This window comes from Anomaloglossus baeobatrachus, chromosome 6 (assembly GCF_048569485.1).
Source record: "Anomaloglossus baeobatrachus isolate aAnoBae1 chromosome 6, aAnoBae1.hap1, whole genome shotgun sequence".
Taxonomy (NCBI): Eukaryota; Metazoa; Chordata; class Amphibia; order Anura; family Aromobatidae; genus Anomaloglossus; species Anomaloglossus baeobatrachus.
Window position 1 is genome coordinate 149,511,756 of NC_134358.1, and position 26,062 is coordinate 149,537,817.

Consider the following 26,062-nt stretch of genomic DNA (forward strand, 5'->3'; position numbering starts at 1 on the left):
CCACACCAGTGCCATCACTTCCTTCTTCAGAGCGAGACGACTGACTTGTGACTTCCTGACAGATGTTATAATTAGAAAGCCCTGAGGGGTGAGAGAAATTCTAGTTTTAAGCCATCCCTTATAATTTCTAGAATCTATCTGCTGGACGATATGTTCTGCCCAGCAAGGAGAAAGAATGATAGAATTGCCCCCACTGGACGATGGCATCATTGGGAGGATTTTTTACCTTCTGAGGAGGTGCTGCTGACCATAAAACCGGAGCCTCTCTTTTTGCTATCTCCCCAGTTTCCTTTATTTTTATGAGGTTTCCTCCTGATATATTTATTCTTCTGAAAGGATTAGTTTTTGAAGGCAGTGACTGGGAAACCCTTTCTTCCTGTCTCCTGCCTTCTCCAGTTTGTCATCCAGAACACTACCGAATAAAAAATCTCCATCACAGGGGAATGAACATAGCCTAGCTTTAGACTGGGCGTCCTCCACCCAACAATTCAGCCACAGGGCCCCCCTAGCTGAGTTAAACAGGGCAGTCAGTTTCACACAAAGCCGCACAGTGTCTGCCGATGCATCTGCTAGGAAGGCAGCCACTCCTCGCATTAGGGGTAGAGTTGATAGAACCTCGTCACCTGAAGTGCTGCCCGTAAGCTGTTTCTCCAATTTTGGAGCCAAACCATCTGTGACCTGGCCACACAAGTCCCTGCAATGGCGGATTTTAAGGCCCCCGCTGCTGTCTCCCAGGAGCCTTTTTGGTAGCTATCAGTCCTCCTATTTAATTGATCTTTCAGGCTCCCTAGATCTACAAAGGGCAGTGTTGATTTAGTGGTAGATTTTGCAACCGCCACATCAATCTTGGGGCTCTTATCCCACAACTTAGAGTCTTTATCCTCAAAAGGGGTACTTCCTCTTCAATGAAGAACACAAGGCAGCTCTTTTGTCTGGTCTTCTTCACTGCTCTTCTACCGGTTTCCTTATTCTTTCGTTCACCGGAAATGAACGTCTCTTTCTCTGCTCTAATCCCCGAACATTATGTCCTCTACCAACTCCGGCCCTTTAGCCTGCTCCAGCTCCATAGTGGATCTTACCGCTTTGAACAGACGGCTGAACTCTGCAATCATGCAGCCAGAAAGCATAGCCAGCTCCCTTCCCCCTTAATTCAAAGATGAGGGATAGAAGGAAGAGGAAGAGGGACTTGATCCTGAGCTGTACAGGTACTGTCACACATAACGAGATCGCTAGCGAGATCGCAGCTGAGTCACCGTTTTGGTGACGCAGTAGCGATCCCGTTAGCGATCTCGTTATGTGTGACACTTAGCAGCGATCAGGCCCCTGCTGTGAGATCGCTAGTCGTTGCTGAATGGTCCAGGTCATTTTCTTCAAAGGCGACGTCCTGCTGGGCAGGACACATCGCTGTGTTTGACACTGTGTGACAGGGTCACAGTGACTGCTGAGATCATTATACAGATCGCTACTGCGACCTGTATTGTTCCTGCATCGCTGGTAAGATCTGACTGTGTGACATCTCACCTGCGACCTCCCAGCGACTTACCTGCGATCCCCATTAGGTCGCATCGTTTTCGGGATCGCTGGTAAGTCGTTGTGTGTGACTGGGCCTTAACTATCTTCCGGACAACTTCTCTTATCCTTCTTCAGCTTGCCTAACTGCTTAAACGATTCCTTGACTCCTGCCCTTATAATAGATTTTAGACTTGAAGCGAAGTCCTGGACCTCTATACCGATGTCGCGTATATACATAACGTACACAAATCCTTCTGCACCCCAGGGGGAAGTGGGCTTTTAAATATGGCACACTACTTATTCCTTAATTTTTCCGCTCGATTCCTAGATCTCTCCTAAAAGAAACATAAGACAAGGAGACCCTTATTAGAAGGAATACATTAGAGATCACTTACCTCTGATGGAATCTGGAGATACCAATTCTGGAGGATGGACGAGCTCACAGGGTTGAACTTTCCAGTATTCCCTGGATCTCTGGCTGGTCCTGATGGCGCTCATGCTAAAGCAACTATATCCACTGCCTCTGGGTCTAGACTGCTGCTGCTCTTCATGTCCATGCTGGTCCTTCATCATAGGAGGAGGCATGAATGCCGTTACCCCAGCAGGGGCCCCTTTAAATAAAGACTCTGGTTCTCCCGGTGATGTCGTTAGTGATGGGGTGTGGCCTTTAGCATCGGCCCACATATGCGCTGCAGACAATATTGGGGGCCTCACTGCGTCCGTCATCAAGATGCGAAACCAACACTTCACTTCCAGATTCTTTTCCAGTGTGTTTTGCGACAGGGAAACCCACAGGGGCAGTGGAAGCCGTGCGCGCATGCAAGCCTGGGGCAATGACAGGCAGAGAATCTCATCTAACCCTGCTATGCCTGCGTCCACCACCGCAGAGGCATACCAACCTTAGGGAGGTGCTTCCAGGACCGAGCTGCAGCACCATGGCAGGTAAGACGCACTTCGAGCGCCGATTCAGCCCTGGGACATCCTAAGCCGCCTACGTATGAGGTCTCCCATCTAGGACAGGAAACCGAACTGATACAGAGAGGTACCACCCTTTTATTTTAGTGGGTTTCCTGTCCTGGACGGGTGGACCTCTCTCTGGAGGTGCTGTCATCAGGGAAGGGAAAAGATACATAGCTTGTACAGAGTAAATAAATAATTTATGAAAGAAAAAACTACGGGGTTCGCTCAAATTTTTTATAACCTGCACAGGTACAGCAGCAGCAGGCTGCAACCCTCAACTTTCCTTTAGCTAGTTTGGAAAAATAAAGAGGATCACATCCTGATTTTTTTTAATTATTTGAAAAAAAAAAATTCTAAAAAAACCCCTACAACAAACAGCGTAGGATCCTCCTCATTTTTTCAAAACCAGCCAAAAGACAACAGACAACTGGGGGCTGATATTTTTAGGGTGGAAAGGCCCCTACCCAGCCTAAAAATCGTAGCCGACAGTTGCCCCAGAGGTGGCGCATCTATTAGATGTGCCAAATCTGACGCTGTACTCGGTTCTGCTAGACTCCCACCCATTACTAATACTAGGGCTTGATGCTGGTTGGCAATTCACAGCTGGCATCAAGCCCATATATTACCACATTTGCCTCTGCACCAGGGCAACAGGAAGAGCCAAGTACAGCACCAGATTTTAACCTCTTCAGCCCCCGGGCGTTTTGCATTTTTGTTTTTTGCTCCCCTTCTTCCGAGAGCCGTAACTTTTTTATTTTTCTGTCAATCTTGCCATATGAGGGCTTGTTTTTTTGCGGGACGAGTTGTACTTTTAATGAAACCATACGTTTTACCATATAGTGTACTGGAAAATAGAAAAAAATTCCAAGTGTGGAAAAACTGCAAAAAAAGTGTGATCGCACAATAGTTTTTGGGATATTTTATTCACGGTGTTCACTATATGGTAAAATTGATCTGTCATTGTGATGCCTGAGGTTGGTGCGAGTTTGTAGACACCAAACATGTATAGATTTACTTGTATCTAAGGGGTTAAAAAAAAAAAAAAAATCACAAGTTTGTCCAATAAAAGTGGCGCACGTTTTGCGCCATTTTCCGAAACCCGTAGCGTTCTCATTTTTCTGGATCTATGGCTCAGTGACGGCTTATTTTTTGCGTCTCGAGCTGACGTTTCTAATGGTACAATTTTTGCGCAGATGCTACGTTTTGATCGCCTGTTATTGCATTTTGCGTAAAACTTGCGGCGACCAAAAAACCTAATTTTGGCGTTTGGAATTTTTTTTTTTAACGCTACACCATTTATCAGATTAATTGATTTTATATTTTGTTAGATCGGGCGTTTCTGAACGTGGCGATACCAAATATGTGTATCTTTTTTTATTTTTTTAACCCTTTAATTTTCAAAGGGGCGAAAGGGGGGTGATTTGAACTTTTAGGGTTTTTTTTTTTACTTTTTTTAAAACTTTTTTTATTTTACTAGTCCCCCTAGGGGGCTATATAGATCAATAATCCGATCGCCCTGCCCTATCTGTAGATCTCAGCTACAGAGCTGAGAACTGCAGATACGCTGCTTTACTCTCCGTGCTGGCATTAGGCCGGCACTGAGAGGCAGTGACTCATGTTAGCTACAGGCGTCATCACATGACCCTGTGCTACCATGGCAACCACCGAAAGTCACGTGATCATGCACGTGACTTCCGGTGGGGGCGGCGGTAAGTAAAAGTAATGGCCGGCGCGCATATACATCTCACTGCCAGACTTTGGCAGCGAGATGTAAGGGGTTAAATGTTCCGGGTGGAATGCGATTCCACTCGTAACATGCAGGCACACATGTCACAAGTCTATGAGGAAAAAACGCATCTGGCGGCAAAAAAAAAAAAACGGATGCGGTTTTTCTGCAAAGCGCCGGATTGTGCCTGATTGCAAAAAAACTGATGTGTGAAAGTAGCCTTACTCACCCAGATACACAGGTGTTTCACATGGACACACGGTCCCGTAAAAACACGGAGGTGTGAAGATTTCTATTGACTTTAATTAGTATACATGTAAAAACGTGGCATCGGTACATGTGAAAACGGATACCACGCATACTGGACACAGGGAGGTGTGAAGGAGGCCTTAGGGGCCACAGATTGCTCTCTGTGGCTCCTTCTCTCAAACTGCTCACCATGGCCCCTCTTTCTCTCACAGACTGCCCCCCCAATGGCCCTTCTATATCTAACAAACTGCCCCCCCAATGGCCCCTCTCTCACAGACTACCCCCCCAATGGCCCCCTCTTTCTCTCACAGACTGACCCCCCCCAATGGCCCCCTCTTTCTCTCACAGACTGACCCCCCCCAATGGCCCCCTCTTTCTCTCACAGACTGACCCCCCCCCAATGGCCCCCTCTTTCTCTCACAGACTGACCCCCCCCCAATGGCCCCCTCTCTCTCTCACAGACTGACCCCCCCCAATGGCCCCCTCTCTCTCTCACAGACTGACCCCCCCCAATGGCCCCCTCTCTCTCACAGATTGACCCCCCCAATGGCCCCCTCTTTCTCACAGACTGACCCCCCCAATGGCCCCCTCTTTCTCTCACAGACTGACCCCCCCAATGGCCCCCTCTTTCTCACAGACTGACCCCCCCCAATGGCCCCCTCTTTCTCTCACAGACTGCCCCCCCCAATGGCCCCCTCTCTCACATACTGCCCCCCCCAATGGCCCCCTCTTTCTCTCACAGACTGACCCCCCCCCAATGGCCCCCTCTTTCTCTCACAGACTGACCCCCCCAATGGCCCCCTCTTTCTCTCACAGACTGACCCCCCCCCAATGGCCCCCTTTTTCTCTCACAGACTGGACTGACCCCCCCCAATGGCCCCCTCTTTCTCTCACAGACTGACCCCCCCCAATGGCCCCCTCTTTCTCTCACAGACTGGACTGACCCCCCCCAATGGCCCCCTCTTTCTCTCACAGACTGACCCCCCCCAATGGCCCCCTCTTTCTCTCACAGACTGACCCCCCCCAATGGCCCCCTCTTTCTCTCACAGACTGACCCCCCCCAATGGCCCCCTCTTTCTCTCACAGACTGACCCCCCCCCAATGGCCCCCTCTCTCTCACAGATTGACCCCCCCAATGGCCCCCTCTTTCTCACAGACTGACCCCCCCAATGGCCCCCTCTTTCTCACAGACTGACCCCCCCCAATGGCCCCCTCTTTCTCACAGACTGACCCCCCCCAATGGCCCCCTCTTTCTCTCACAGACTGCCCCCCCCAATGGCCCCCTCTCTCACATACTGCCCCCCCCCAATGGCCCCCTCTTTCTCTCACAGACTGACCCCCCCCCCAATGGCCCCCTCTTTCTCTCACAGACTGACCCTCCCAATGGCCCCCTCTTTCTCTCACAGACTGACCCCCCCCCAATGGCCCCCTCTTTCTCTCACAGACTGGACTGACCCCCCCCAATGGCCCCCTCTTTCTCTCACAGACTGACCCCCCCCAATGGCCCCCTCTTTCTCTCACAGACTGGACTGACCCCCCCAATGGCCCCCTCTTTCTCTCACAGACTGACCCCCCCCAATGGCCCCCTCTTTCTCTCACAGACTGACCCCCCCAATGGCCCCCTCTTTCTCTCACAGACTGACCCCCCCCAATGGCCCCCTCTTTCTCTCACAGACTGACCCCCCCCAATGGCCCCCCTCTTTCTCTCACAGACTGACCCCCCCCCAATGGCCCCCCTCTTTCTCTCACAGACTGACCCCCCCCAATGGCCCCCTCTTTCTCTCACAGACTGACCCCCCCAATGGCCCCCTCTTTCTCTCACAGACTGACCCCCCCAATGGCCCCCTCTTTCTCTCACAGACTGACCCCCTCCAATGGCCCCCTCTTTCTCTCACAGACTGACCCCCCCCAATGGCCCCCTCTTTCTCTCACAGACTGACCCCCCCAATGGCCTCTCTTTCTCTCACAGACTGCCCCCCCAATGGCCCCCTCTTTCTCTCACAGACTGCCCCCCCAATGGCCCCCTCTTTCCCTCACAGACTGCCCCCCCAATGGCCCCCTCTTTCCCTCACAGACTGCCCCCCCAATGGCCCCTCTTTCTCTCTCTCTCTCTCTCACAGACTGCCCCCCATGGCCCCCCCTTCTCTCACAGACTGCCCCCCATGGCCCCTCCTTCTCTCACAGACTGCCCCCCATGGCCCCTCCTTCTCTCACAGACTGCCCCCCATGGCCCCTCCTTCTCTCACAGACTGCCCCCCATGGCCCCTCTTTCTCTCACAGACTACCCCCCCCATGACTCCTCTCTCTCACAGACTACCCCCCATGGCCCCTCCTTCTCTCACAGACTACCCCCATGGCCCCTCCTTCTCTCACAGACTACCCCCCATGCCCCCCTCTCTCTCTCTCACAGACTACCCCCCATGGCCCCTCCTTCTCTCACAGACTACCCCCCATGGCCCTTCCTTCTCTGACAGACTACCCCCCATGGCCCTTCCTTCTCTCACAGACTACCCCCCATGGCCCTTCCTTCTCTCACAGACTACCCCCCATGGCCCTTCCTTCTCTCACAGACTACCCCCCATGGCCCTTCCTTCTCTCACAGACTAGCCCCCATGGCCCCTCCTTCTCTCACAGACTACCCCCCCATGGCCCTTCCTTCTCTCACAGACTACCCCCCCATGGCCCTTCCTTCTCTCACAGACTACCCCCCCATGGCCCTTCCTTCTCTCACAGACTACCCCCCATGGCCCCTCTTTCTCTCACAGACTACCCCCCATGGCCCCTCCTTCTCTCACAGACTACCCCCCATGGCCCCTCCTTCTCTCACAGACTACCCCCCATGCCCCCTCCTTCTCACAGACTACCCCCCATGCCCCCCTCTTTCTCTCACAGACTGCCCCCCCAATGGCCCCCTCTTTCCCTCACAGACTGCCCCCCCAATGGCCCCCTCTTTCCCTCACAGACTGCCCCCCCAATGGCCCCCTCTTTCCCTCACAGACTGCCCCCCCAATGGCCCCTCTTTCTCTCACAGACTACCCCCCCATGACTCCTCTCTCTCTCTCACAGACTGCCCCCCATGGCCCCTCCTTCTCTCACAGACTACCCCCCCCATGACTCCTCTCTCTCTCTCACAGACTACCCCCCATGGCCCCTCCTTCTCTCACAGACTACCCCCCATGGCCCCTCCTTCTCTCACAGACTACCCCCCATGCCCCCCTCTCTCTCTCTCACAGACTACCCCCCATGGCCCCTCCTTCTCTCACAGACTACCCCCCATGGCCCCTCCTTCTCTCACAGACTACCCCCCATGCCCCCCTCTCTCTCTCTCACAGACTACCCCCCATGGCCCCTCCTTCTCTCACAGACTACCCCCCATGGCCCCTCCTTCTCTCACAGACTACCCCCCATGCCCCCCTCTCTCTCTCTCACAGACTACCCCCCATGGCCCCTCCTTCTCTCACAGACTACCCCCCATGGCCCTTCCTTCTCTCACAGACTACCCCCCATGGCCCCTCCTTCTCTCACAGACTACCCCCCATGGCCCCTCCTTCTCTCACAGACTACCCCCCATGGCCCCTCCTTCTCTCACAGACTACCCCCCATGGCCCCTCCTTCTCTCACAGACTACCCCCCATGCCCCCCTCTCTCTCACAGACTGCCCCCCATGGCCCCTCCTCTCACAGACTGCCCCCCCCCAATGTCCCCTCTCTCTCACAGACTGCCCCCTCTCCGCTCCTCGTGCTTCCCTCTCCCGCACACAGATCGCTCTACTCCTCTGTCGCATTGTCTCCTGTCTCCATAGAGAAGCATTGGGGACACTTCGTATTCAGCAGCCGGAACCTCACAATGTCAGCCAATCCGTGCTGTAAGGGAACTCAGTACGTACAGTGACGTCTCATACAGGAGGCGGTGATCGGTGCAGTGTTTGGCCGGTTACCATGGTGTTCTGTCCTCACTCGCCGCCTGTAGCCGGTGCTGTCAGCTGCTGTCCGGAGATCTACGCCAGCTGCCGACCGTCACCGCTCACAAGTCCTGTCGGTACCGTGCCTCCTCCCATAGTTATCTGTTATTACATGGTCTGAGCTGTGCCTGTATATTGCGGAGCTGCTGATGTGCAGCGCCCCCTGCTGTGCCTCCGTGTATGGCTGTGCAGGTGCAGCCGGCGTGAGCAGCCTCCTGTCCCGGGATATGTGGCGTCACTGTGGAGTGGGAAAGCTGTACTTACACGGTTAACTCTTTAGCTCCCTAATGAGATGAGTGTTCTTGTTTTGGTCTCACTTTATTCTGAGATCCATTTATACCTCCCATAAGAGCAGAAAGAGGCATAGACCACAGTTCCTGGAACTTTGACCACGCCCCTAACCACACCCATTTGGCAATGTCCGCACCAAACTACACAATATTAGTCTCTGATTATTGCATTTTGCTGCATTTTTTATGCCTTTTTCTGACTTATTTGATGCATTTTTTGGGGAGCCGCGGTTTTATGTTTTCTTCACTTACGAGAAGAAAAGTAGAAAAGTGACTTCAGTTTTTTCCATGCGTTTTTTAGGCTCCACATAGAAGCCTCTAGAGAAAAGCAAGCAACAAAGCCGCACAGTTCAGCCGCCTCTGTAGTCGCAATGGACGCACTTTTCATGAAGTCCCATCCACTTTGCTTGGACATATAAGCCCTTCACGACCGATGACGTACTGATTCATCATTGGTAGTGTCACGGTAATCACCGCCGACTGCTGCAGTGAGTCAGCAGTGATCCCTGCACGTCTGCTGATCTGAACAGCAGACATCTAAGGCTAAAGGGGGCTTTACACGCAGCGACATCGCTAGCGATGTCACTGGTGAAAGCACCCGCCCCCGTCTGTTGTGCGTCACAGGCAAATCACTGCCCATGGGGCACAACATGGTTAGGACCCGTCACACATACTTACCTGCCTAGCGACGTCGCTGTGGCCGGCAAAACGCCTCCTTTCCAAGGGGGAGGTTAGTTCGGTGTTACAGCAGCCTCACTAAGCGGCCGCCCAATAGAAGCGGAGGGGCGGAGATGAGCGGGCGGAAGATCCCGCCCACCTCCTTCCTTCCTCATTGTGGGCGGCCGCAGGTTCCTCGTTCCTGCGGTGTCACACATAGCGATGTGTGCTGCCGCAGTAACGACAAACAATCTGCGTCCTCAACAACCAACGTTTATTTTTAAAATGAACGATGTGTCAAAGATGGGCGATTTAGTGAGTAGTTTCCATCGTTAACAGCCGTTCGTTGGTGTCACACGCAATGCCGTCGCTAACGATGCCGGATGTGTGTTACGGAATCTGTGACCCTGGCGATATATCGTTAGATACGTCGTTGCGTGTAACGGGGCCTTAACAGGTGGTGGTGGATCCACAATCGACTTGCGCCTGTTTGTCACTTAGATTGCGCTGTCAAAATGTGACTGCGCGATTTAAATGGCTGTTGTCCGGGGTTGCACCGTTCCCCACTGTCATCGGCGGCCAGTCACGCAATCATGGGGAGCCGATGGTTGCCATGCTGGTGACAGGGATCATGTGATGATATCATGACGTACTTCCTGTAAGAGCCAACAGAGCAGCAGCTCTAACAGGAACGCTGCATTTCTGCTGATCAGAGCTGTCCTGCACAAGCGATCAGACTGCTGATCCATAAAGTCCACTAGGGGGACTAGTAAAATAAATAAAAAATGTGAAAAAAAGTTTTAAAAAATGACAATCAAAAAACCCTAAAAGTTCAGATCACCCCCATTCGCTCCATTGAAAATAAAACAGTTAAAAAAAAAATAAAAAATAAAAACACATATTTGGTATTGCACAGTTCAGAAATATCCGATCTATCACAATATAAAATCAATCTGATCAGTACACAGCGTGGCGAGAAAAAAATTCCAAATGACAAAATTACGTTTTTTCGTTGCCGCAAAAATATTTTCAAATGCAATAACACTCCACGGCAAATGCAAATGCTATTTACTTCATGCAGCATTTACTTGGACCTGTCCCGCCCACAGCCATGACTCCGTCATGGGTACGGGATTGCAATAGACCAGGTGAGTGCTGCTAAGAGCAGTTCTACTATTCCGTATGTGAGGCCGTATGGCACATTTTATAAAAATATTTTAGTGTTAGGACTGCCCCAAATGAGATTTGCCGTGGAGTGGCGGGGTGGCTCAAGAAATTGCAATTTTTTGCCAAAAATCTCAAATTTATAATAAGTATAGTTGGAATTTTTAGTGCTGTAGTGCACATTCAGTGCTGGCTTTTTTGTTTTTTCATATAGTGAACACTGTGAATAAAATACCCCAAAAACTTTTGTGGAATTGCACTTTTTTTTGCAATTTTACCGCACTTTGAATTTTTTCCCTTTTTCCAGTACAATACCCTATTTCCCCGAAAATAAGCCCTGGTAGGGTTTTTTTTTTTTGTGTATGCATAAAATATAAGCTCTACTCCAAAAATAAGCCCTAGTTGCTGTTCCATAAGGAAGTGTCCAAGCAGCTAAAAAGTTAAAGAATACAGCAGGACCCTTCATCAAAGAAAGCAGACACCCCCAAAGGTAAGCAGGCACCTCTGAAAAAAGCAGACACACTCCCCCCCACCAAAAAAAAAAAAATCGCACTCACCAGATCACAAATAATCACAGCAAGTGCTGATAGTGGATGGGCTCTCACACAGAGATCTGCTTCACAGTCAGTTCCCTTGCCGTTCACACTGCATTTGCACTGTAGCTATCATAAATCGGGTACAACGTGAGTGATACCGCTTCTAGTCACCAGGGCGAGCCACTGCTGTAAAACATGGGGGGACCTGACAGAGACGCAGATTTGTATGTGAGAGCCCATTCACTTGCCAACTCTAATTATTTGTGGTTTGGTAAGTGTGATTCTTTTAGGGGGTGTCTGCTTTCTTTTGTGGGTAAACTTAGCAGTACATAGAGAATAATAAGTGTAAGCAGGTAATTTAAACCTTTGTAAATATGGTATATACCCAGCACTATAGGACGGGTTCCAGGGCCGGATTATAGGCGGGGCAAGCGGGGCTTCAGCCCCGGGGCCCCCACCAAAAGAGCTTCTAAGGGAGCCCCCACCACCAGGGCCATACTTTGCCACTAGGCACCTGTCAGCATTTTTTTTTTCTTCACACCCTCTCCCTCTCCGTAAAGACAGTCTAATAAATCAGCTGTGTTTTCGGGGGGGGGGCACACTGCTATTTATTTGTATCTGCGTCTTTAAGATGCAAAAACAAACTGCGGGCACAGGACGCTGATTGACCCCGGAAGTACCAGCGCTTGCACTTCCGGGGTCAGAGGTGTGCCAATGAGCTCCCTGTTATATGCTGCGGCTGTACCCAGCGAGGGGCGAGGGCAGCTGCCCCCTACTAGCAGCAGGAGCACGATGTAGTAAGCCACTGTATCTGCTGTCCCCGCCGCGCTCCTCTGCAGTGTGTACATGCCAGGCACACTAGCAGGAGCAGGAGGCAGCGCGCTGTGCCGGTGACCGCCGCAGCTTCCTCCTTCCGTTCCTATTCAAATGTATTTGCGTCTTTCAGACGTAAATACATTTGAACAGCGCGCCGGGACTGGGCCCCGCCCCCGACATACAGCAACGTGATGAGATCAGTGTGTGTAGGGGGTGATGAGGGTTGCATTGTATTGGGGGGGTAATGGAGGGTGCATTGTGTTGTGTGTGTGTGTGTGTGTGTGTGTGTGTGTGTGGTGAATTGTATTGTGTTTGGGGGGAAGGGTAATGGGGGGTGCATTGTATTGTGTGTGGGGGAAGGGTAATGGGGGGTGCATTGTATTGTGTGTGGGGGAAGGGTAATGGAGGGTGCATTGTATTGTGTGTGGGGGAAGGGTAATGGGGGGTGCATTGTATTGTGTGTGGGGGAAGGGTAATGGGGGGTGCATTGTATTGTGTGTGGGGGAGGGGTAATGGGGGGTGCATTGTATTGTGTGTGGGGGAGGGGTAATGGGGGGTGCATTGTATTGTGTGTGGGGGAGGGGTAATGGGGGGTGCATTGTATTGTGTGTGGGGGAGGGGTAATGGGGGGTGCATTGTATTGTGTGTGTGTGTGGGGGGAGGGGTAATGGAGGGTGCATTGTATTGTGTGTGGGGGGAGGGGTAATGGGGGGTGCATTATATTTGTGTGTCTGTGTGGGGTGCATTGTGTGTGTAGAGGGTGATGGTTGGGTGCATTGTAGTGTGTGTGTATGGAGTAATGGGGGTGCATTGTATTTGTGTGTGTCAGAGCTGGGTGTGTGTAAGAAGCAGTACTGTGTGTGTATATATGAATTAGAGCAGTCGTGCGACCCCCCCAGAACTATATGGGTCCCCCAGAGCACTATGTCACCCATCCCAGTAATGAGTACACCACCAGAGCTGTTTGCCTCTCCAGTAACGTCTATGCCCCTGCCCCTCCTGTAATGTATATATTGTAGCCCCCAGCCCCTCCTGTGATGTATATACAGCAGTGCTGTCAGTGTGCAGTCATGTCTGTTAGTGACAGCCATCGTGAAACACAGCCACATGTTCTGAAGGAGCTGGACGGAAACAAGCGGGAGAGGTGAGTGAGGCTGCTGGCGACTTCCCCTTATTAATACCTGTAAGGGCTCATGCGCACGTAACTGCTGAATATTCTGCAGCGATTTGACAGCACATGTGCGCGTCAAATCGCTGCAGAAACATGCGTAATGGATGCAGTTTTTCTGTACAAAAAAAGCTGATTTCCTGCGCTCGGGCTGCTGCCCCCACCATAGACAGAGTGGGAGCTGCATCCATAGCGCACGGAATAATTGACATGCTCATTTTACGAACGCACGGATTTGAGTCAAAATTTTGGCACCCAAATCGCTGCGTTCATAAAAGCAACGTGCACACGTGTCATGCACAATCTTCATAGATTGTGCAGGGGACGCAGGACGCATGCATTTACTCTACAGTGCAATACGCAGCGTAAATGCATGGAATTACGCAACGTGTGCACAAGCCCTAATGCGACTGTGTCTGCATGTATGTCAGTGTATATGACAGTGCATATAGTTGTCTGTTTATATGCATTTTTCAGAATTTGTCTTCAAAAATGTATATGTACGTATGCCTGTATGTGCGTGTCTGTGTGTGGATGGGGTCCACTGAGACTCTTTCACTCGGAGGCCACGAAAACCTGGAGCTGGCCCTGGCTGCCTTAACATTGGGATCAATAAAAAATATGTGAGTAAAGCGGGCTTTACACGCTACAATATATCTAACGATGTGTCGGCGGGGTCTCGTCGTAAGTGACGCACATCCGGCATCGTTAGTGATATTGTAGTGTGTGACAGCTACGTGCGACCCTGATTGTGCGTTAAACCGTTGATCGCATACACGTCGTTCAATTTCTAAATATCAAGCGTCCGGTTGTTCAATGTTCATGAGGCAGCACACGTCGCTCCGTGTGACACCCCGGGAACGATGAACACAGCTTACCTGCGTCCCGCCGGCAATGCGGAAGGAAGGAGGTGGGCGGGATGTTTACGTCCCGCTCATCTTCGCCCCTCCACTTCTATTGCCCGGCCGCTGTGTGACGTCGCTGTGACGCCGAACGTCCCTCCCACTTCAGGAAGTGTGACGGAGGTTAATCGTTTGTGCGACACGGGCAACAAATTGCCCGTTCCGCACATACGATGGGGGCGGGTGCGATCGCATATAAAATTGAAACGTGTAAAGCAGCCTTAACTCTACTTTGTGTGTATATGTGACGGCTGTGAGTTATCCTGGACTGTGTCTGTATTCTAGTACTGTAAATCTGAATGTGGCAGAACAGGATAAGATACATGTTCATTGGATTTATATCTAAATGCTACAGTTCGTGCTCTACTGTTATGGCAAAAATGTTAACGTTATGGGGCAACCACCAGATTTTCTGCCCAGGGGCCCCCACCAACCTTAATCTGGCCCTGACGGGTTCTGCACCATGAGAACAACAGATCAGATAAGAAAATGTGCATCTGAACCAGTAATAGAATTTACAGAAAATGTTGATGTTCCATAATGTGATGACAGGATTAGATTTGAATAAATGTTGATTTTTTTTTTGTTCAAGATTAAATTATGAATTGCTGTTCATGGGAAAAATATAAGATACCCCTGAAAACAAGCCTTAAGGGTATGTGCGCACGTTGCTTTTTACCTGCTTTTTTGCTGCTTTTTCTTCTGCGCTGTTTAATGCCAAAATGGATGTGTTCTTCTATTCAAGCAAAGTCTATGGGAATTTGGGTTTCTTGTTCACACTATGTTGTTCAAAATGCTGCCTTTTTGTGGCAGAACTTTGGTCAAAAACTCAGCTTTTCAAAGAAGCAACATGTCAATTGTTTTTGCCATTTGGGTTTTGCCCTGCAAAGCTGAGTTTTTGACCAAAGTTCTGCCACAAAAAGGCAGCATTTTGAACAACATAGTGTGAACAAGAAACCCAAATTCCCATAGACTTTGCTTGAATAGAAGAACACATCCATTTTGGCATTAAACAGCGCAGAAGAAAAAGCAGCAAAAAAGCAGGTAAAAAGCAGGTAAAAAGCAACGTGCGCACATACCCTTACTCATCTTTCAGTGCAAAAAAATAATATAAAATCCCATCTTATTTTTGGGGAAACACAGTATATGGTAAACTTAATGCTTTCCTTCAAAAGTACAACTCGTCCTGCAAAAAATATATTTTATATGGTAAGATTGACTGAAAAATAAAAAAGTTATGGCTCTCGGAATAAGGGGAGCAAAAAACAAAAAATAAGAAATTGCCCGGGGTGAAGTGGTTAATCATAGCAGAATTATTGAGCAAAAAAAAGCAGGAAAAAAACCACAGCATTTTCACTACATGTGAACACAGCCTAAGGGCTTGTGCGCATGTCGCGTAATAACATCCATTTACACTGCGTATTGCACTGCAGCGTAAATGCATGTGTCCCGCGTCCCCTGCACAATCTATGTAGATTGTGCATGAGACGTGCGCACGTTGCTTTTGTGAACGCAGCGATTTGGATGCCAAAATTTTGACCCAAATCCGTGCGTTCATAAGAGCAGCATGTCAATTATTCCGTGCGCTTTGGATGCAGCTCCCACTCTGTCTATGGTGGGGGCAGCAGCCCGAGCGCATGAAAACGTCTTTTTTTTAACAAAAATACTGCATTCATTACGCAGTGTTTCTGCAGCGATTTGAAGCGCACATGTGCTGTCAAATCGCTGCAGAATATTATGCTGTTATGTGCGCATGAGCCCTTAATGTCCAAGCAAAATGGATGTAACGTCATGAAATCACCCGCTGAGCGTCTAATCTCACTTTTGAAACTGTGCAGTTTTTTTTATCTCTATAGACTTCTAGATGGAGTCTGAAAAGTAAAAAAAAAAAAACCAAACATCTTTGCATTTTTAAATACAGAAGCAAAGCTCTTTTGTAGTCTTAAAAAACCGCAAACATTTAAAACCAGGATTCACATCTGCACTAAAAATGCATCAAAAAAGGGGGAAAAAAGCGCAGCAAACACTTTTTTGTGGATTTAATAGCGAAAAATTATCAATTACGCCATATTTTTATGCCAGTTACCAATCACCATAAAAAATTTGCTTTGTTATTCAGGTTGTTATGATTACAGGGACACCAAATATGTCAATTTTATTTGCTGATTTGTGATGTTTATTATTTTTTTTTAAAGTACATTAAAAATATCATTATTGTAATTGTTTTTATTATTTTGTAGTAATTTTATAGGAAGAAAAAAAAATCTCTTTTATCCTCCCTCTATACTAGAAATACAATGTATCTCTATGTACTAGTATAATCTGTGAAGTCAGACTCTGCAATGCATCTTCAAGTATTCAAAATTCTCCCTGTGACGTCACCAGAGCCTGTGGCTCTATCTATGTCTCCTGCCTGTAATGTTTGAAGGTTGTCAGTTCAAGTCCTGGAAAGGGGAGTGGAGCAATTAAAAAAAAAAAAAAGGTTTCTCGTTATTTTATGATAGTTTTATAGGAACAAAATAAATCTAACCTCCTTTTCTTGAATGCAGGGACATAGAGATAAGCGGGCTTTACACGCTACAACAAATCTAAGGATGTGTCGGCGGGGTCACGTCGTAAGTGACGCACATCCGGCATCGTTAGTGTTGTTGTAGCATGTGACAGCTACGTGCGATTGCGATTGAACGTAAAACCGTTCATCACATACACGTCGTTCATTTCCTTAAAATTGAACATCGGATTGTTGAATGTTCCCGAGGCAGCACACATCGCTGTGTGTGACACCCCGGGAACGATGAACAGATCTTACCTGCGTCCCGCGGCTCCCGCCGGCAATGCGGAAGGAAGGAGGTGGGCGGGATGTTTACGTCCCGCTCATCTCCGCCCCTTCGCTTCCATTGGCCGGCTGCCGTGTGACGTTGCTGTGACGCCGAACGTCCCTCCCACTCCAGGAAGTGGATGTTCGCCGCCCACATCGAGGTCGTATGGAAGGGTAAGTATGTGTGACAGCAATTAATCGTTTGTACGACACAGTCAACAAATTGAACGTGTCGCACATACGATGGGGGCGTGTCACATCGCATACGATATCGTATGCAGAATTGAAAGGTGTAAAGCAGCCTTTACACAGCTATATTCAGATGTATCTCTATGTTCCTGTATAATCTGCTTTTGGGTTCCCTATCTGCACTACAGCTCAAGTATGTATAAAATCCCCCTCGGTCTTAGTGTAGACAGTGGCAGAGAGATGTGGGAGAAGCTACAGAGCCACAGAGGTGATACATTTTATGCTCCTTGTTCTCCGTATTTCTAATGAATAGACTCGATGTGCTTGATCTTCCAGGATTGGCAGCTATGTTTTTAAATAGGTTCCATGTATTTGTAATGTTATTCAGTAAACAAGGGCTTAACACCTAAAACGCGTTTGATACAATATGTATTCTGCCAGATATGGATTTTAAATATTTTTCACAATAAATTTTGAAGATTTTATTTGCTACCTAGAACCCTCATTTTTTTCCTTTGTTCCCTTTAAGTAACTCAACACACAACCTTTAACCTCTTCACCTCTGGGCAATTTTACGTTTTTTGTTTTTTCCTCACCTTCTTCCAAGAGCCATAACTTTTTTATTTTTCCGTCAGTAGTTGTACTGTTGAATGTCACCATTCATTCTGCCCCATATTGTACTGGAAACGGGGTAAAAAAAAATCCAAGTGCGGTGACATTGTAAAAATTAAAGTGCAATTGCACAATTGATGTTTTTAATTTACTGTGTTCACTGTTTTGATATTATGATTAATATGGAATATCACTAAAATATTTATACGGTATATATTTATATCAAAATATTAATGTGCAATTAACTAATTAATGGATAGATGATTATATATTCCTTGAATACACATATTGTTGCTTGACAAAAGTTCTGATGAACTAAAACATTGCCACCGGGCTCAATAAAGTCCACTTTGTTTCACCTAAAACTGTGGAGTGCTGCCTGTACTTTTTTGGATCTAGATATCTAATACATAAATTGTACAGCTACTAACCAAATAAGTAAATAATCAAATGGAAAAACAACATGGGCTCCCCCCATTTTTTTAATAACAAGCAAAGGTATAGCATACAGCTGTGGTCTGTTACCAAACTGGGAAGGCCCATGGTTATTGGGCCCTTTTAAGCCTAAAAATACCAGCCCGCATCTGCTCCAGAAATGGAGCATCATGAGATGCTCCAATTCTGGCTGTTCGCCTTGGCTATTCCGGATTGCCCTGGTGCTTTGGCAATAGGGGGTAATGGCTTTTGGGGTTCATGTCAGCTGTGTAGTGTTCAAAAACATAGCTCAGTATCAAGCTCTGGTGTTAGTAGGTGTCTATCAGACTGCCCCATTACTTGCGCAGTAATTAAAAAGAGACAAGCCTCCAATAGGTTTTCCTCCAGGATCATGTATTTAGCTCCATCAATCTTCCCATCAACTCTAATCAGCTTCCCTGTCCTTGCTAAAGAAAAACCTCCCAACAACATGATGCGGCCACTACTATATTTGACTGTGGGAATGGCATTTTTAAGGTTGATGTGCAGTGTTAGTTTTCCACTACACATAGCATGGGACTTCTTATTGCTGTTTTCAAAAATGTTTTTCTTCTTGTCACTCTTCCATGACAGCGGTCTGGGCATGCATGCCCAGATCATACGTCCCCCTGTTCTGAGCCTGGTTTACAGTGCGGTGCTTTGATGTGACAAGAGCTGCGATGTGCAGATAGTGCAATGTGCCGATCATTAGGTAGTATATCACATCACACGAACTGCACATCGCAGTGCTTGTCACATGAAAGCACCAGACTGTAAACCAGGCTGAGAGGAGAGTGAAGTCTGATGTGGGCATGGGTGTCCAGACTGCTGTCACTCACAGAGAGATGCTCAACCACCACCAGTGATGTGCCCAACTCAGTTGGTCTGATTCTGATTTGCAGCCAGAAGGATCAAAGCTAAAACATAAAGGTAAATGCTCACCGCAGAGAGATCAGCTTCCAAAATCAGGGTAGGAAAGTGTTAGTTAGGAAGAGTTAGGACAAATGGAAGAGGGTCACATTAGTAGTGGAAAACGCCTTTAATAAAAATGTGTAATCAGAAAATGGCATATTATATAGCTTCTTCACGACACATGACGTACTGGATACGTCATGCATCGTGTCAGGTTAATCCCTGCCGGCAGCAATCCCTGCACATGTCAACTGATTTGAAAAGCTGACATGTGCGGCTATCAGGCACGAGTGGATCCGTTACCCACTTGTTCACGTTAACTCCTTGCATCTCGCTATCAAAATGTGACATTGAGATGAAACAGCAGGCCGCGGTAAGCATTCACTTACCGGGCGACATCAGAAGTCACGTGACGTGATCACGTGGATCCGATGGTTGTTATGGTAGCACAGGGTCATGTAATGACTCCTGTAGCTATCATTAGTCACTTCCTCTCACTGCCACCAGACCGCCGTGTGTGAGAGGAGAGCAGCTTTTTTTGCAGATCTCAGCTGGGTAGCTGTGATCTACAGAAAGGAACAAGTGATCAGACTGCCGATAGTTCCCAGAGGAAATAAAAAAAAGTTTTTTAAAAAAATAAAAAAAATAAAAAAACTTAAGTTTAAATCACCCCCCCATTCACCCCTTTGAAAATTAAAGGGTTAAAAAAATAACAAATTTACAGACATTTGGTATCGCCACATTCAGAAATGCCCGATCTATCAAAATATAAAAATCTGATTGGTAAACGGCGTAGTGGCAAAAAAAAAATCCAAATGTCAAAATTACATTTTTTGATCACCGCATATTTTGTGCAAGATGTGATAACAGGCGATCAAAATGTAGCATATACGCAAAAATGGTACAGTCAAAAACGTCATCTCGAGACGCAAAAAATAAGCCATCACTGAGCCATAGATCTCGAAAAATGAGAACGCTACAGATTGCGGAAAATGGTGCAAAAAGGGCACACTTTTATGGACAAACGTGAATTTTTTTAACCACTTACGCTGGTTTCACAACAGTGTTTAGATGCCGCACTCGCAGATCCGGCACAAGGACAGTACAGTACATTAAAGTTCACTGGCAAGCTCCGGGCACATGTGGTCATGTGACCGGAGCATGTGACAGCATGTGACCGGGGCTTTCCGCACTGTCTGTGAACTGTATTGTACTGTATTGCCCTTATGCCGGATCCGGCAGTGCGGCAGAATACCGCTGATGTGTTTGTGCCCTTAGATAAAAGTAAATGTATCACCCCTGAACCCATCAGGGTGCTACATGGTTCTGTATCCCCACCAGGATGCAGGGCCTACCCCCTTAGGGACCCAGAACCCCAGTGCCGGTAACACCAAAACCCAGGTAATCCCAGTTTTCCCCAACAAATCCCCCATACAATGGTACCTAGCTAGGGTGGGACCATGGATGGCCGCCTAGAGGTGGAGCCACGCCAGCCCACTAGTTGACCATGTGGGAGGGGCAGAATGTAGAGAGTAGTCGGGAACACAGTAAGTCAGAAGGGAGACTGCAGTGAGAGAGAGCAGTCAGCAGTCAGTCTAAGTCTAAGAGAGAGTTGACAGAGGAGATGTCCTCACTTGGGTTGATGGTGACCTGGTACCCAGGAGAAGTGGTTGCCGGTGGAGTACTCCCAGAACTACGCACCGACGGGGTACAGGACCCAAGGACAGGAAAGAGCTTTAAGCTGACCTGTTAACACCTGCACATCAAAGGGGACCATCAAGGACCTTGCTGACCCTAAAGAATCTGAAGACTCAGTAGGAAAGGGAGAACCGGGAACAGGACCAGAGACTCCAACCCCACAGGGTTCACGCTACCGTCAGGCGGACAGAAGTGGACTAACCACAGACCAGAGACCCCCAGTGTTCCATACCACGGGGACCCACTTACCAGAGACAGGTGCAGGGGAAGAAGGTACCAGAGAATCAGACTGGCACTGGGACGACGGGGACCTGGAGGCGAAACCAGCCGGCCTCGGTCAACCAGTAAACATCTAAAGTGAGTAAACCAGTTGCACTGAATACCTGTCTGGACTCCTTCTTCCGACATTCACCACACCATACACCCGCTGGGGCAATTCCCTACTTACGGAGGGACTACCATACTAGCTGCAATACCATCAGTAGACACATTTTGCAGTGGCGGCTGCCTACATATAGCCGCAACACCGCAAGTGGCGTCACGAATAAACTTTATTAACCAATCCCCTGTAAATATCCCCATTACAAAAAGGGCCCAGGGCACGGAACCGGGTAACTGCCACCATTGTGACATTCTCCAGATGCACACTGCCTGGAACCGAGTACCTCATATCCCTGGGTGCTACATAAACCTATACATGTTTGGTGTCTACAAACTTGTACCGACCTGAGGCATCACAGCAATACATCAGTTTTACCATATAATGAACACATCCCAAAAACTGTCTGGCACTTGCACTTATATTTTCGCACTTGGATTTTTTTTGCCATTTTCCAGGACACTATATGGTAAAACTCATGGTTTCATTCAAAGGTACAACTCGTCTCGCAAAAGATAATCCCTTTTATGGCAAGATTGCCAGAAAAATAAAAAAGTTACGGATCTTGGAAGAAGGGGAGGAAAAAAAAAAACGGAAAATCCCCCAGGGGTGAAGGGGTTAGGACAAGTTTTTTTGTTTTATTTATTTATTGTTTTATTATAGGGGGTCACATTAGTAGTGTAAAGGCTGCTTTACATGCTTCAATTTCTCGTGCGATCGAATTTGCGATCGCACCCGCCCACATCGTTTGTGCGATGTGGGCAATTTGTTGCCCGTGTCGCACAAAGTCGTAAACCCACGTCACACGTACTTACCTTCAAAACGACCTCGCTATCGGCGGCGCACATCCTCTTCCTGAAGGGGGAGGGACGTTCGGCGTCACAGCGACGTCATACAGCGGCCGGCCAATAGTAGCGGAGGGGCGGAGATGAGCGGGACGTAAACATCCCACCCACCTCCTTCCTTCCGCATTGCCAGCGGGACGCAGGTAAGCTGCAGTTCATCGTTCCCGGGGTGTCACACGGAGCGATGTGTGCTGCCCTGGGAACGATGAACAACTGGCGCAGAGAAGGACGTGCGATTTTTAGAAAATGAGCGACGTGTCAACGAGCAACGATAAGGTGATTATTTTTGCTCGTTAACAGACGCTCGTAGCTGTCACACGCTGCGATACGTCAAACGGCGCCGGATGTGCGTCACTTACAACGTGACCCCGACGACATATCGTTTGATATATCGTAGCGTGTAAAGCCCGCTTTAGACTCCTTTAAGAGTTATGGAAAGGTTGGGGAGTTGTGACAAAAATCAGCACTTCATGGAAGGTTTAAAAATTTAAATTTCCTATCAGTATATCTTTAGAGTGTAGGATGAAACCAGAGAACCCATAGAAACTCAGTGATAACATCCAACTCCTTTCAGATGTTGTCTTTGGAGGGATTTGGATAGTGTTAACCTCTGAGCCACCATTCTAACCACTGGCCGACTGTTCTTGCAACTGTAAATCTTTACTATGGGGCATCTCTATGTTTGCCACTGGGCAAAAGAGTTGGAGATAGAGAGGGTAAGGGAAGCAATAATTGCGACAGTACGTGATAAATGTTGATCCTACATTAATATGAATCCTATACATGAAATAAATAGATAAGTTTAGGCCGTGCTCACATCAGCAGTATTTTGCCGCAAAACCGGATCCGTCATAAATGCATTTCAGTTCCATTCATTGATAATGGACTTGCGGCAAGATGCGATCACATGCGGTTATGTATGCCTCACGCAACCGCATGTGACCGCATTTTGCCGCGAGTCCATTGTAAATGAACGGAACTGAAATGTATTTATGACGGATCTGGTTTTGCGGCAAAATACCGCTGATGTGAGGTGAGCCTAAAGGCCGTTTTACACGCTACGATTTATCTGACGATATGTTTTCGTGATGCACTTCCGTCATCGTTAGCGACGTTGTTGCGTGTGACACCTACGTGCGACTCCGAACGATCGCAAATAGGGGGAAATCGTTGATCCTTGACATGTCGTTCAGTTTCAAAATATTGTTCGTCATTTAAAACGCAGCAGACATATTGTTACGTTTGACACCCTGCCAATGACGAACAACATCCACATGACCGCCTAGGTCAAACAATATATCGCTGAACGATGTTACGTCGTTTGTGAGATCGTTACGTGTGACCGCTACTAAACGACCTATGTGCGATCTCGGCAAATCGTAGCAACGATCTGGGCGTGTCACATCGCTAATGAGATCGCTAGCGATATCGTTGTGTGTAAAGCAGCCTTAAGGCCAGAGTCACACTTGCGAGTGCCTCGCGTGTAACTCGTGCGAGTCTCTCATTGAATCATCCGGCATGGACTCGCACTCTCCTGACAGGAGCGGGTCGGTTGCATGTATGTCTATGCAGCTGAGATGCTCCTGTCCTGAGAGTGTGAGTCCATGTGTTAGGGCCAGATGGATGGGCAGACCCGGGAGGTGGATCCACTGGGCCGAACTCCCCGATGAGGGAAAGGAGTCCGGTAGCCGGAGCACTTTAGGTAGCCGAACAGTCCGTGCACTAGAACACAATGAAGTCCCTGGGACCACGGGGTCACTGATGGTGGTCCGGGTGACGGAGCTCAGGTTCGGAAGCCGGGATGATGTCAGGCGGGGTCCGGAACCTTTGGAGCGAGATGACGGGTCACCGCAGGGATCCGAGATGGTACGGACTGTCAGGATGGCAGATAGGCAGCGTTCGGGGTTCGAGATACAGCAGGACCGGATGGCAATGCAGGATCGGCTCTAGAAGAGAGAGAGGTAAGTATCTCACAGGAACACAAGGAGACCTGACTCCTAGCTTGGGAAACACGAAGAACAGGCCCCGCCCCCTTGGACATTAAACCCCTTTATACCCTGTACCTGTGTGCATCATTTCCTGTCAGTGGACACTGGCCCTTTAAGAAAGGGTCAGTGAGAGCGCGCACGCCCTAATGCGCATGCGCGCGGCCCGGGTGCCAGAAGCCAGGACAGGAAGCTGAGAGGAGGACGCAGCAGCGCCGGCCAGGGGCTGGGAAGCCGACGGGCACCGGGAGCGGGGACCGGGAGGCCTGGGAAGCGCGGGCATGGAAGGCTGGAGAGCGGGGAGCGTGGCTGGTGAGCCGGGGAGCGGAGCAGAGGACCCGGGGAGCGTGACAGTACCCCCCCCCACGCCCCCCTCCCCGCAACCGGGACAGGAAGGCACGGATCAGAGGAATGCCCACGTTCTCCCTGGGCTCCCAGGACCGATCCTCAGGACCATACCCTGCCCAGTCCACCAGGAAGAACTGTCGACCTCGAACGGTCTTCATGGCCACGATATCCCTTACCGCATAGATGTCGTCCTCAGCAATAGGAGGAGGAGCCGGACTGGCAGCAGCGGAGAAGGGACCAAGGACAACCGGCTTGAGCAGGGAGATGTGGAAGGAGTTGGGTATTCTCATCGTGGCCGGGAGCTGTAGCTTGTAGGAGACCTCATTGATCTTGCTGAGGACTTTAAACGGTCCGATGTAGCGAGGTCCCAGCTTGTAGGATGGTATCTTCAATCGGACGTACTTGGAAGCAAGCCAGACGAGATCTCCTGGAGAGAAACACGGAGGATCCAGACGTCTCTTGTCCGCGTGTCTCTTCATCCGCAGGGATGCACGTGCAAGGGACGCCTTATCTGAGTTCCAAATGGTTGTAAAGTCACGGAGTACTGCATCAGCAGCAGGGATGTCCGAGGAAGAGGATACAGGCAATGGGACAGACGGCTGAAGTCCATAGACGACATGGAAGGGAGAACTGGAGGAGGACTCACTGACGTGGTGATTATGGGAGAATTCCACCCAAGGAAGAAGCGTGGACCAATCGTCATGATGGGCGTTGACGTAGTGACGTAAGAAAGAGGTCAGTATCTGATTGACCCGTTCCACTTGGCCGTTCGACTGAGGATGGTAGGCCGAAGAAAAGTCCAGAGTTACTCCCAGATGTTTACAGAGAGCCCTCCAGAAGCGGGAGGTGAACTGAGTTCCTCTGTCGGACACAATGTGTGATGGAAAACCATGCAAGCGGAAGATGTGATGTATATAGGCGTCCGCGAGTTCTTGGGCAGAGGGCAGTCCAGCCATAGGGACGAAATGGGCCATTTTAGAGAACCGGTCTACCACGACCCATATGACTGTGTGTCCGGAGGACAATGGCAAGTCCGTAATGAAGTCCATCGCAATGTGTTGCCAAGGAACTGAAGGTATGGGCAGAGGCAGAAGACGGCCATATGGCAGGTGTTTGGGCGTCTTGTTCCTGGCACAAGAGGAGCAGGCAGAGACAAAAGAAGCGACGTCCGTGCGAAGGGATGGCCACCAGTAATGACGTACAATCGTAGTCCATGTTCTCTTCTGACCTGCATGACCGGCTGTTTTCGAGGCATGGCCCCAGTGTAACACTTTTTGCCTGTCAGTCTCAGAGACATAGGTCTTCCCGGGCGGTATCTGGGCCAGGGTGACAGGAGCCACCGGAATGATCTTACTTGGACAGATGATGGGTTGGGATGTCTCTTCCTCTTGCTCCATGGGCATGAAAGACCTAGACAAGGCATCAGCGCGTACATTCTTGTTCGCGGGTCGGAAATGGAGCTGGAAGTCGAACCGAGCAAAGAACAAGGACCACCTAGCTTGCCGGGGGTTCAATCGCTCAGCAGACCGCAGGTATTCCAGGTTTTTGTGGTCCGTGTAGATAATGACGGGGTACACTGCACCTTCCAGAAGATAGCGCCATTCCTCCAGAGCCAGTTTGACTGCCAATAGCTCTCGGTCACCGATGGTGTAATTGCGTTCAGGCGCGGAGAAGCTCTTGGAGAAGAAACCGCAAGTCACCATTTTCCCGGAGGAGGATTTCTGCATGAGCACTGCTCCGGCTCCCGAGGAGGAGGCATCCACCTCCAAGGTGAACTGGCGGTTTAACTCTGGACGGTGGAGTACAGGAGAGGAGGCAAAGGCTCGCTTTAGAGAGCCAAACGCAGCGTCGGCCGCAGGTGACCAGTCCTTTGGATTAGCCC

The 26,062-nt window shown here is 49.1% G+C and overlaps 1 protein-coding gene across 3 annotated transcripts in view; it reads left to right on the plus strand.

Annotated features, from left to right (window-relative positions):
- The first annotated feature begins 8,419 nt into the window (after nt 1-8,419).
- CCDC178 (coiled-coil domain containing 178) overlaps nt 8,420-26,062 on the plus strand; it is a 705,487-nt gene continuing 687,844 nt past the window's right edge. For 2 of the 3 annotated variants that reach the window (XM_075316359.1, XM_075316357.1), the window contains exon 1: nt 8,424-8,481. The gene's annotated coding sequence lies outside the window, so the exon portion shown is untranslated. Of the gene's footprint in view, nt 8,486-26,062 lie in introns of all 3 variants that reach the window. The other variant, XM_075316358.1, reaches the window with a different exon arrangement.